Source organism: Pithys albifrons, chromosome 1 (assembly GCF_047495875.1).
Source record: "Pithys albifrons albifrons isolate INPA30051 chromosome 1, PitAlb_v1, whole genome shotgun sequence".
In the NCBI taxonomy this organism is placed as follows: Eukaryota; Metazoa; Chordata; class Aves; order Passeriformes; family Thamnophilidae; genus Pithys; species Pithys albifrons.
Window position 1 is genome coordinate 34,338,342 of NC_092458.1, and position 13,419 is coordinate 34,351,760.

The 13,419-nt window shown below is 44.5% G+C and overlaps 1 protein-coding gene across 7 annotated transcripts in view; it reads right to left on the reverse strand.

Moving 5' to 3' along the window:
• The window catches only part of MBNL2 (muscleblind like splicing regulator 2), a 110,208-nt gene extending 98,673 nt beyond the window's left edge, over positions 1 to 11,535 (reverse strand). For all 7 annotated transcript variants that reach the window (XM_071549335.1, XM_071549307.1, XM_071549299.1 and 4 more), the window contains exon 1: positions 11,399 to 11,535. The gene's annotated coding sequence lies outside the window, so the exon portion shown is untranslated. The remainder of the gene's footprint in view (positions 1 to 11,398) is intronic.
• Between the last annotated feature and the right edge of the window lie 1,884 nt (positions 11,536 to 13,419).

Here is a 13,419-nt window from a genome sequence, read left to right on the forward strand (position 1 = left end):
CCAGGTAATATAAACTGGCAAAATAACAAACTAGGTAACATAAATTGGCAAATCACCTATATAGCCCTAATCTTAGAACACAGACTTGTGCAAAAGTTTTTTTCAGGAAAGTCCTTCTATTATTCTTCTTGACAGCTAAAAACAGCCATTTGCAGCTTGCTCATCTGAAATACCAAAGTATTAAAACATTAAAATTTAAATTTTAGTCATCCAAACCCAGATATCTAGTACCCTCCTAGATGCCCTAGGGAATTCCTGTTGGCCTTCAGTGGCCACTGCTGGAAGGACTGGGTTACTGGGATATCTTATCTGCCAGCCCTACGCAGATGTCTTATATAAAATTGTCTAGTGCCATTTTAGATGCCATATATTTAGGTACTTTTACCCAGCCAAAAATGTAACTATTTTCTCTGAAATATTCCTATCAGAACAGATCTTCCCAAATCTTCTAGCAGAATGTAAAAGGGTTACATACAAAACAGAAACCCTTTACCTTCAGCTGCTGAACCCTACTCAGAATATGTTTATGAATCACAAGGAATCACAGGGTAAAAGCACAAGCACTATTTAAACCAGTAATATGTATTGTAAATTCAAGAGAAATCCTTCTCTCTGCTAACTGACTTCATGGCCCTCTAGTTTGTACAATATCTACCACAACCACAGAATTACCTTACAGAAGCCTCCCAAGTCTTTGGCTGAAATTAACACTACATGGTTAAACCTTTAAAAAAAATGTGTTTTAAATCCATGTAGTTATGAAGAATACTTTCAAAATGTGCCAAATTAAGAAGAAAGCAAGTGTTACCTTTAAGTCTTTAATACCCATCTGGAGAGGTACAAAGCTGTAAACCATCACTACTCATTGATGCATAAATCATCTTTAGTGAGATTCCTGTGTACTGGGAAGTTCTTCTAGTGCTGATAAAAACATGCTCCTTCCTCATCAGATCCCTCCATGACTAATTTCCTCCACAGCCATTGTTCTGGCCTCAGATTTGGAGTAGCTCCTATTCAAACCCACAACAGGAGGAAACCATTTCATAAATCACCTTTTCATAAAACCTACTAACCTCAGCCACAAACTCACATGGGCATAGGAAAACCCTCTCGTGTTTTGAGGAGCACAGGTGGAGGATGCATATATTAAACTTCTGCCCCTTATCTTGTGGAGTTCCAACCTTCAGAGAGGACAGAGAAGCAACGTTTGTCCTCCAAAAAGTTCTTAAATGACCAAAATTAATAGTTCATGTAACTATATGAGAGATGTATTCCAATTAAGTTTTCTGCACATAAAACTGAGTATTTTTTAAATCTTCAACGAAGCTTCAGTTATCAGCGTCAAATGTATTCGAAATCCTGCATGTAATTCACGCAATGGTTCCAAATAATACATCGTCCAACCAGTGATGTAATGACAACTCTCTAATTATCCTTTAAATCCAAAAGCTCTATTTTATTACTGCATTATAAACCCAAAGAGAAAAAGATGCCACTGAAACCAAGCCACATTTTGAATTTTCCCATCTTCAATTAGCACAAAAATAATTCAACTCACTCTTTCTAATTCATTAAAATTACTCTATTGTTTTTGTACACTACTGCAATACAGGTATAAAACAACCCAATGCTATTTAACAGGTGATGCTGCCTCCTATTTCCCTACAAGCTGCCACTTAACAGCCTGAGTCTGCAGGGTAGATGCTCAGGGGCATGCAGCAAAATCAGCAAGCAATCTCCACTGTAAGCAGAAAAAACAGGCTCCAGGAAACTTCACAGCAAATGAGAGCCAATTGGATAATTTTTGTTTTTTAAGATCAGTAGGAGTAGGATCCAATCTCTCACTCTTCTAAAGCAATTAATAACCTACACATGTAAGAGCAGAGGACTCCATATAATTAACAAAGCGTTACTGTGGCAAGAGGAGAAGGCCTGGAGTATGTAAGCACAAGGTTTTATTTCTTTCTGTGAAGTATGGATGACAGGTAGGAGAAAGCTATGCCAAGTGAACTGTTGGCAAGCAACTAGTCTTTTGCTTAGCAGGCAGCTCTGTTTTGTGAAGTGTATGACTGTGTGTTCATATGGGCCAGCTTTTCTTTAAACATCAGACTTACATGCATTTAGTCATGAGTTTTGCACCAAATTTCCATTTGCACCTCAAAAGAGGTTGCTTTGTTTCAGCTTGCTCTCTGACTACTGTGAAGTGTCGGGAATACTTTGTTGTATAATGCTTTTAAACATTACATGTGGATTTTTGCCTAATTACTCTGCCACATAATAGTATATACATGAACATGAACCTTCATTTCTCCCAAATGTCACGTAACAGAAACCAAGAAGTAAGTAGATGTACACAAAAAGAGAAATAAGAATTGTTTTCACACTGAAAAAAATAAGCAAACAAGTAAGAGTAATGCAGGACAAGAAACAAGGTCCTCTAGCAGAAGCACAGTGTGGGATAAAGTGGCATCCAAAAGCATGACTTCTGAAGACAGAATGTTTCAAGTAGAAGAAAAAATTAAGTAAATTACATAAATAATGCCTCAAAAATCAAATTCATTTACCAGAGATTCAAAGATGGAAGGAAGAGTTTATTTGTACGGAAATGTCTGTGAGGCGACAGCATCCATCTTTCTAACACAGTGTACTTCACCTCTTCTGACCCTGGCAGTCAGCAATAGGACAAGGGGGCATGGGCTTAAGCTCTGCCAGGGGAAATTTAAGTTGGATATCAGAAAAAAATTCTTTCCAGAGAGAGTAATCAGGCATTGGAATGGGCTGCCCAGAGAGGTGGTGGATTCACCATCCCTGGAGGTTTTTAAACTGAGATTGGACATGGCACTGAGTGCCATGATCTGGTAAATGGACTGGAGTTGGACTAAGGGTTGGACTTGATAATCTTGGAGGTCTTTTCCAACCCAGTCGATTCTATGATTCCCTGACTCTCTGCTTTCTTGCTTTCCCAAAAAATTTAAAAAGTGTTACAAATTGACAAAGTCATTCCTTTAGCTATTCTCCCTCATACCAACTCTAATAATGATAAAATATGACCACTAATACATATTATTAGAGCCAAAACAAGATTAGAAGATATGCTGTCTGCTATCTTTGACTTAAAGGTAGTATAAGCAAAGGGGACTGCAGAGAAAAAGCACAAGATGAAGAACCCACAGATCTTTTGCTGTGGGGTATATAGTCTTACGCACTTAGGATCCTAAGTCAAATTTCACTGCAGACCACCTGCCCTTTTGGCAATTGTAATGCTATCTCCTTCCCCAAAGTTATCTTCAGCAGACCCACAGGTTTGCCTGTTTGGGCAGTATGAACCATCAGAGTTCTGCCCCTGCCCTCTGGGACAGGTGAGACCAGAAGAAACCTGTTGACAAAAATATTCTGCTGCTACTCAGGTCATGAATACTTTGGCCAATACGCTAATCTCAGTGTAGTTCACAGAAACATTATTGTATGAACTACAAAAGCTGTACTGAGGACATGAAATTAAGTTTACCACTAAGCATCCCACAGTAACTGGTCAGCTTGATCCAAAGTTGTCTAAAAAATTCTTCAGTTGAGCCAGTCTCTTAGAAATTTTCATTCTAAGAAACCTCAGGGGGGTTACCTAGTCCAGCATCCAACTCAAAAGAAAACTATCATCAAGAACAGTTTAGGTCAGCTGTGGCTTTGCCTTGACAAGTCTGAAAAGCTCAGAGGGCAGATACTGCTCCTCTGTATGACCTGATGCTATGCTGCAGTACCCTCCTAGTTACAAGATCTTCCCAACATCCAGCCTGGATATTCCCAAAGAAACAAGTTGCTGTCAATGTCCCTTGCTGCCATCTGGCACTACTAAGTCGAGTTTGGTCCTATTATCTTCATAATCATCCTCTAATAGCTGTAAACAGCTACTGGATTGTCCCTTAGCCTACTTTTCATCCAAGAAGTCAAGGTCCCGCAACCTAGACCTTCCAGACTCTCCAACCAGACCCTCCAGACTCTTCACTGGAGCTACACATAGCAACAGGACTTCATCTGAACTAGAAGTAGTGCCTTCAAGAAAAGCTGTGATCATATGCTCAATTCACAATGGCTGAACTGGAGAGACTTCTAGCTCTCTCTTCCCTTCACTGTTGGCAGTGTATACAAGGGACTATCACTCAGATCAGATGTTTTGCATTTGCTGCTTCTGATTCCTCTTTGTACTGCTGACAGAAGGGATAGGTTAAAAGCTCTGGATCCTGTACAGAAACATCCACAGAATTTTAGACCATTCTATTTCAGTACTCTCCGATATTTTGCATATTGAATGCACTTCCATTTTACAAAGACATCCACGACCAAACCACCTAACAATAAAAAATGAAGTTACCAGTGCTTATCCCTAAGAGTTCTTTGTAAGTCCTTAAAAACCCCTCCAAAATTTCATGCAGATTCTTCCAATTATGGCCATCTCCTAAGATTTCTTTAAGACAAGGTAACTTCAAAAGTATTGGCAGCTCAAAAAAACCCTTAAGCAACTCACAAACAAACCCCCTAACCTTTACAGCTATCCCATTCATCCCTTTTTTCAGTCTTTTATGCAGAAAGCAACAAATAACTAAGAACCCACTGACAGAATCTTGCAGGAGTAAGCAAAGTAGAACTACAGCAGTTTCAATTATTCCTCCTGTTTAGAAAATTCATCATTTCAATCCCCAAAGACTTCTGCACAGTTCTGCAGTGACCGACATTTTCCCCATCCAAGTTTGTTTCCAGCAGCAGACTCCATCAGGGACTCAGCAGCAGAAAGGACCAGCTTTAGCAGGTTCAGAACTGCTGGTACCACATAACAAAATCCATTTCAATCATCTTTGAAATTTGTAAAGAAAAATGCTGTAAGCTTTTTAGAAAGCAAGAAGAGTGGTGTAATAATCCTCCTGTCAGCCCCAAGGCCATCGACACAATTCAGATGACCAAACTGCTCTGCTGCTTCATGAGGCAGGAGTATTGAGCTCCACCCAGCTCTGGCCTCCAGTTACTGCCATACCATTAGTCAAGAGGCCTCTTTACAGCTCAGGAAGTGGACAGATTTTTCTTCCCCCTTCCTCTAATTCACAACAGTAAGGCTATGTTATTTAAAAAAAATAAAGGAAGAAAAAAGACTGACTGAAGCCACCAACACCACCTTCTTCTGACAGAATGTGCCTTAATCTCACCACTATGCCCTCATCCTTCCTGTCCACACTCACCACTGCTCCCACAGGAGGCATATCCAGGTCTAACCATTCCCAAGAGCTTGTGTCTCCAAAAAGAATCACATGCCTCTTCTGTGGCACCCAGCAATTCAAGTAACACACCCCATTTCATCTGCCATGGTACAACCTGGAATGGGCTTTTCAAGGAATTAGGAAAAAAAGCAGAGAGATCAGATACTTTCTAATAGCTGCAAATAGCAGCAGAAATACACTCCACCACAAACAGGAAGCAAAGAGCATAAAACATTATGAAATTAATTGAATGAATTGAGTAATGTAAGACGTACCTCTAAACTGCCAACAAGCAATACACAATCCCAAGAGTGAAATATCTGATACACATTGCATCACCCAAAGCTGTCTAGATTAGATATGTATCCCATGTCCTTTCTTCCCTCTCCTCACAACACAGAGTCCGAGACTTGAGCACAAGCAGAAGCAAGAAGCACACTGCTCACCTGGTCTGTAGACATTAAATCTAAGGCGCCTACAGTAAGGCACCTTTATTAGATTTCATTAACCTGAGAAGTCAAAGCTAACATTTATTCACTTTAGGATCACAGTAAACAAACAGCTTTAGGAAGAGTAGCATTTATAGCTTGCAACAGAAGATAGTAAAACGTCCCAGAAAAATCAGTCTTGGGAATTTCAACAGATACACTGAAAAAGCTGAACATGCTGAAGTCCTTCAAACTCATCTTCTATTTTATTATGAAATGCCTGTTTCCTCATAGTCCCCTTGGCACCTTCACAGATCACACCTGCAGAGCCGATCATACTTTTGACCTAATGCTTGACAGAGGAGTTGAACATTATGGATATCACAACACTATTGCAGTTATGGAAAGAGCCTCATTCAAGCAAGTGAAACCATTACCAATTTCGCAGGTACCAGAGAAAGACTCAACAAAGACTGAGAAAATCCAAAATCTTTTGGTGCTTACCAGTGGCAGCAGGGCAAGGGCCTGAGGGCTCAGACACACACACATCAGCAGTGACGAAAACCACAGTCAACTCCTGACAAGCACTACTGCAGGAACAAACCCCCAAATCACCTTGATGTTTTCAGTATCTCACCATCCACACACATAGGACAGAAATGCCCAGCTTGAGAATGGCAAATAAAAGCTGAAATAACTAATGCATCAAAGCCCATGATAAGGCCTTCCATGATCAGGGCCTATGATGTCCATACAGACATACCAGACAGCAAGCAAGTACTCCACTTTGTGAAAACCTTGTGCACAGTCGGAAAGCCCTCTCAGGAAACAAAATCATGCCTCACCTTTATCCACCAACAGCCAAATTATGAAGCTCAAGTTGAGTACATTTAGACATTGCTGCACCTTAGAACAGGCTTGCTTTCTCTCTGAGACCCGTGAATGCAACACGTTCTTCCAGTCTTAAATCATTAACAAGATGGAAGTCTTCTTTTCCTTGAAAATGTAACAGTCCTACCACTGCTGAAAAAACTCACCATGGATATACTGTCCTGGGCAATCACTGCCTAGTGCCAAGTCTCTCGTTCACGAACACAATAAGTAACAAAGCCAACTATCATCTCACTTAAATAAGCCTAGTTCTGTAGATCAGGAACATCAAACTAAAGAGGACAGTGATCTTCCCATACCACAAACTACCTGCTGTCAGAGGAGGTATGGGCTGGTTCAACCTCCCAGACCTCCTTTTTGATACCATCAGGAATGAAATTTTTGTCTCACACCAGGGAGAGGGGGACACCTCAAAAGGGCCCACAAAAATATTAGAAAAAGTTTGGGTCCTTCCTAGGTAAACTAAGGGCAGTGGAGAAACAAGCAGCAGTGAGAAGCTGCTCCCCCATCACTTGATCCTTCTCCCCGTAGAGAGACCTACAAAGCTCAGCTTCTCTATACACTGCTTTCTAATATCAGTGTCAAACCACCAGGTGAATCAGCTAGAAACAGTCTCACATTCTCCCAATGTGGAGACACAACAGACCTATTTACCCTTCCTTACAAACAGCTGCAGCACCATCCCAACAAGGAGGAGTAGCTGAAGTTAAACCTAAACCTGGAATTCAGTGGTAAGCAGAGGAAAACAGTCAAGAGTTTGCAGCCACAGACAGACCCTGGTTTTGTTGCTTTAAGATACATGATCCCAACTGGTCATAGGTCAGAAGTATTTCTGGACTTTACACTGACATTATACTTTAATAGTGAAACGCTACTCAATAACAGCATTGCTGTCTCAGCTCTGTGTAGGCAAAGAGTGTCCCCAGTGAACTGCGGGCAGCCCATGAAGCCTTCCAATCTTGGAAATCTGATTACTCCAGAATGTGTTATGTTCTTTCCCAGTAACACAGCTGCATACCATCATCCTGCCATCTTTCAGGCTCCATCCTCACAGTGTTGAAACACCTACCTGCAATCTCACAGCTTTTTGTGGCCCCAGACCTGGGCAGCAACAGGGCTACCCTGGGCTCTGCAAAGGAACAGTCCCCGACAGTCATCATTGCCGTTAGTCACTGAATGTGAGCTAAAAACACTGGTGTGCAGCTGCAAGGCAAGATAAACTGCTGAGTTCTTCAACAGTTTAAGCTTTTTGAAGAGGTCTACCTTTCCTTTGTACCTGCAGTTGATTGAGCCATAGGCTTTTAATCCAAAGTTAGTTGAGTGTTTTGATACTGTGTTTCTCTAAAGCTGTAAGCAAATCGATTGTGTCAAACCCAGTTGTCAGAAATAATCTGACCAACAATGATCAAGACAGCAAAAAGCATGGGGGAAGTATCAGCAGCAGAAAAGAAAGAGATTGTTTTTAAAGGTTTATTCACCAGAAATGAGTGACTTGAAACTGAAAAGCATTTTTGATTAACACTCTGCCTGACTTTCACTTCAATGACATTTTAATGAACATTTTCTAAGTAGCTCTACTTGCAAATGAACGTGGGAGAATACTGAACAAAGGTAATGGGAGGGGAAAAAAATAATCCATCAGTCATTTTATTTCTTGGATGCCTCTGAGAAAATAAATAATAATTCACCAGGAGAAAAGTGATCCAGCAAAAACTCAATTGTTAAAAGACACCTGGAAAGAAATAACAAGTAGACTGAAAAGTCTGAATTAAGATAGAGGGACATGAAGAAAGATACAGTGTGATCTGGAAGCCAATTAGGTTACTTTGTAATTCTTCAAAGATGAAGGGAGCACATTCACATCCATCCTGAGTACTTCAGCCACAGAGCTAACAATAAACTGTCAGAAAAAAAAATTACAGAAGAGGAATAAATGTGATTGTAGGACTTGCTGGAGCCATGTGAGGTGAGATTTCTACCCTGATAACTGACAGCATGAAAATACCTTCTTTGATAATGGGTTTAATATGGATCATGGTTCTTTATTTCTGTTTTTAATGTCAGGTTGGATCAAATTCTGAAACCTTTCAGTAGAACTATAGCAAGACCTGTGAGGGCCTATTAAAAGGGGGGTGGGGAGGAGTAAGGGCAATATAAACAAGCAAACTGTTCATTCACCTAGCACAGCATGAGTTTCAGTTAGAATACACCAAACCTTAATAAACTAGGCTGTATAATTTTACTCGGCAGCTAATCATGCAGTGTTGCTGAGATTCCAAGAGCTACTCAGAGGATGCAAAACATCTAACACCATCAGGCAGCAACGGGAATACCAATTAAATACGCTTTTTTTTTCTTCCTGCCATAAACTGTTAACAAAAATTTTTCCAATGTCTTGTAATCAAGCTTTTAACCCAAGGAAAAGCAAGACTAAGAAGGTTCCCCAAATGGCAGTCACATGCCACTGGTGGCAGGATTCATGTACTGCTTTTGCTACAGCAGGTATACCACAGTTTAAGAATTCCTAGGTTAGAAGAACAAGTAGTCTATTTAGTATTGCACACAATTCTAGACACTCTGCAACCAGCAGAAAAACTGCAGAGCATCTGGAGTATAAGTGATGAAAATTTCACCCACCAAGTGTTAGCAGCAAGTAGACTTTATTTTTAATCTTCTTATGACAACTGTTATTTTGTATAAGCCAAATTTAAGAAAATGATGCTCAAATGAAGATTTCATCATCACAATCCCAAACATACCAATGCCAAAGATTTATGATTTTGGCAGATTTTCTGTTGACTAAAACCAAGCCATTTCTTGAGAGAGGGGGCCGTAAATAATAAAGAAGCTTAGTGTCAGAGGGAAAGTATGTTGAAGTGACACATGTTATGTCATCCACCCACCTATCTGCACAATGCAGAAGTACCACTCCTGTGGTGGCAGCAGTGATACCACAACAAAACAGCCCTTCTCTTCAGCTGCAGGAAAACATTACTGTACAGACACTGTTCTGCAGGTTACCTTGCATGGACAGACAGACCCCTACACTAGTGTGTATTACCACTGTGGCCCACTGCTCTTTCAAATTTCACTCACATGTAGATGAGCCATAGCATACACCAGTCAGCAACTATGGCAAGTGCCAAAGACTGACATGCCCCAACTGGGAGCTCCAGCCTGTGTCAAAAGTTCTGTTGCTATGACCTCCAATGAGCAACACTTGCTGGCACCCCATCACCAACTTATCATAGAGAAAGAGAAACTGCAGGGCTCTCTCTACCCAGGGGTTCATGCATGCTCTAAAAGCAGGAGGCTGACACTATACAAAAGGGCCTTGTCCATAGTGGGAAGAATTGCATGCCTCCCAGAAGCAGCATCAGATATACTGGATGAATGCAGAGCATCAACACCAAATACAAGTTACAAATTGGCATAATTGATGATGGAGCAAATATTTTATTTTTTTTAAACATCCTCAAAAACTGTATGAAAGATGTTTTCCTTGAGAGTAATTTTAGAGCATTTCCCAGAAGAGTTTAAATATGTATTTGGCCCTAAAGACTACCACAGGTACCTTTTTCATTTGCTCAGTGTGGTATGTGCACACACAAAGGAAAAATAGAGGACAGATGGTTAAATCTATGCATATTTACCAAGGTACAAATACCACGTTAAAATCATAAGCACTAGGCCAAGTCACATGTTTAAAATTAATTACACTTCCGCTACTACCTACAAGTCCACACTGCTTTAAAAATCTACAAGTCTGAACAAGATGCGTCAGTGTGACATGATCGCTTAAGTATATTAATCCCACATGGATATCCTCTGCAGCTGAATTAAAGGCACTCAAGTTGTTCCATGCTACTGTTCAAATACATATTCAGCCACATTACTGCTGCCTGTTCTCCTCCCAGCAAAAATGCAAATATGCCCAAAAGAAACAGAAAACAAAACATCTAGAAACAGAAGCCTATAGGCAATGTTGTCATAGTTCAGAATATACATGTGTATATTCTTTGTATTTGTAGACAAATATAAGTACGTACAAGGAATAAATGTATAGGTTTCCACGAGAAACTAGCACTAAGCAAAACACTTAATTTCTGGCAGTGTTTCTCCCCGCCAGACTCACCTTCACGGGTGGCAGTCCCGTACCGTGCCCCCCCTCCAAGCGTGCCCAGCGCTATTCCCTGCCGGCCGCGGGGCTGGAGCGGGCATGGGGCGGGGAGCGGGCATTCGGAGGAAGCCGCTGGGGCGGCCACGGCCCCATGGGGCCCTTTCCCTTTCCCTTCCAGAAGTAACACAAAGTTATGACTCCTGCTCGCCGCTCTCCCCGCTCGCACGCCGTGCCAAATGCTGAGTTAACAAAACCATAAATCACCGCTGAAGCAGACGCGCCGGCCCGGCAGCAGCGCCCGCCGCCTCCCGCCCCGTCCCACGCCGCGGCGGCTGCCCCGGGGAGCAAAGCGGAGGCGAGCTGCGGGGCCGGGGGCACTCGCACCGCTGCGGGGCTCGGGGCGCCTCCCGCGCCCTCGGCGGCGGCAGGAGGCACCGAGAAAGATACCAGGTGCGGCGGGACAGGCAGCAGCGGCAGCTCCCGGCGCACGGAGGCGCCGCGGCCACCGCCAGGCTCCCCCGGGGCCGGCGGCAGCGCTGGCGCGGCTGCCCCACGGGGCGCGGGGCACGACACCGACCCGGCGCCGCCGCGCACCACCCGCGGCCCGGCCCCGCGGCGAGGGCACACGGGCTGGCCCCGTGCCCTGGCCCCGCCGGGCAGGGGCGGACTGGCGGCGGCGCGGGGGGACCTGTCGGCGGCGCGGGCGGCTGCCTTACCTCGGAGCGGGGCGCGGAGCGAGGCGCGGAGCCGGGGACGCGCGGTTCTCCCAGCCGGGCGGAGGCGGCTCCGCGCAGCGGCGGCTTGTCACCTCTCCCGCCGCGACCGCGACGGCGGCGGCTCCTCGCGTAGGGGCGGTCCGGCCCCTCCCTGCCGGGGCCGAGCGCCGCTCGCACCGCCCCGGGGCCCCGCTGGTCCCGCCCGCCGCAGCCCGCGCTGTCCGGGTGCAGCCGCTGCCGCCGGCCTCGGGCCGAGGCTGAGGCCGGGGCCGGGGCAGTACAAACAGCACAGGCGATGGGATCCGGTGTTGGCGAGGGTGCGGGCCGGCCCCGCGGTGTTTTGCCTGGAGCCCGGCCCGCCCTGGGGACGGGCCCGAGCGTCTCCGCAAAACAACGCGGGCAGCGCCGGGCGGTACTGCAGGGCGGCCAAAATCCTGCTCTTGCGTCGTGTTGTTCGGCTTCCTCTTGCCCGCTGAGCAGTGGCGTGTCACCGCTACCGTGGACGATTTTCTGGAGGAAACGCGTGGCTTGTCTCTCAGGGCTCATTCTTCCCGCATTTTGACCTGAATTCCTGAGCAGTTTCTCCTTCCGTGAAGTGTTGTTCAAAGGCAAAAAGGAATCCCTCCCCTCACCCGCAGCAGCCAGCGCTGGTCCCCCCGTACCCCTTTGGCCCCTTTCTCCCACAGGCCGCTGGAACAAGAGTTAGTTAGCTCCTTTCCGTAAAAAACATGGAACGTGCGCGTTCCCCATCCAGAAAGAGGGACAGCTGCAATGATTCCTTGTTTGTCTCCAGCCCATCAAACTGTGCTTGTGCGCTTCTGCCAGATCAACCTAAAGGTGGGGTTCAGAGGAGCTCTCGGAGCACTGCCGCCTCTGGCCCCCCAGGATCTCAGCGAACCCCCGTTGTGTGGGCCTGAAGGGCTGAAACCCTGTCTGACAAACCCTGCATTCACTTCCAGGCTCTCCAGAAAGCCAGGCAACATTCAGGGGTGAGACCACAGCTACCCCATCCTCAGCGGATCTTAACTGCTGCAGCATCCCAGCATAAGGGCAGTGGTGCCGGAAATAAATCAGAAAGCAGCTGCACTTCAATTTCAACTCAATTCCTTTAGTCTGTCCCTGAGGTCTTCTGCAAGAATCAGTAACTGAACATTCTGATTTCTGCTACTGAAAAATGTGCTACATTTTGAAAAAGAAAGTGACCCTTTCAACGTAGCCACATCATTTTGGTGTTAAGAGGCTGCAAAAGACTAAAAGAAAATCCTTTCGAGTTTTTTTTTTTTTCAAGTAATGAGCAGGGTGATGAATTAATATTTTAAGGCTAATTGGAAACCAGTTCTAACCAGCCTGTTTAAGGCGACCCCGCGGTTAAATGTGTTTGAACATACCCGATGAGCAAAACTATGGTAATATTGCTCTACATTGAAAAGGAAATAGAATAAATGGAATAAACACAAAGCCCAGCCAGAGCCTAACTGAGGATGCCACCAGGTACAGTAAGCACTCTCTCCCAGATGGTAGGAGGAGACAATGGCTTTGAAAAGTGTGGGAAATAAGAAAAGCAAAAACAATCTGTTCCTGCTGCTCTAGCTTAACCCATTGCTGAAGCTGGTAGTACCTAGGCGACCAGGAGCAGCAACAGCAACATCGCTATCCATTCCTTCCCTCCTTTTGCATGATTTTGATCTTGGTGAATGGCAGTTCTGTGAAGGAAGGTAAGTGGAAGCAAGGTCAAGTGACATGGGAAGAATGCTGCTTGCTGCTGTAGGGAGAAAATTTGTGCAGCTGTGGCTGGAGTTGAAGCCGGCCAGAGATGTGGGGGCCAATAAAAAGAGTATTTTCAAATATATTAAGGACAATAGGCAGTATAGAAATATCATGGGTCCATTACAGGATGAGGGTGATCACCTCACAAACAGGGACAGAGACAAGGCAGAGATGTTTAACACTTTCTTTGCCTCTGTCTTCAACCCACATGATGGACCAAGGGGGTCTCAGTGCCCTGAGCTGGAGGTTGGGTC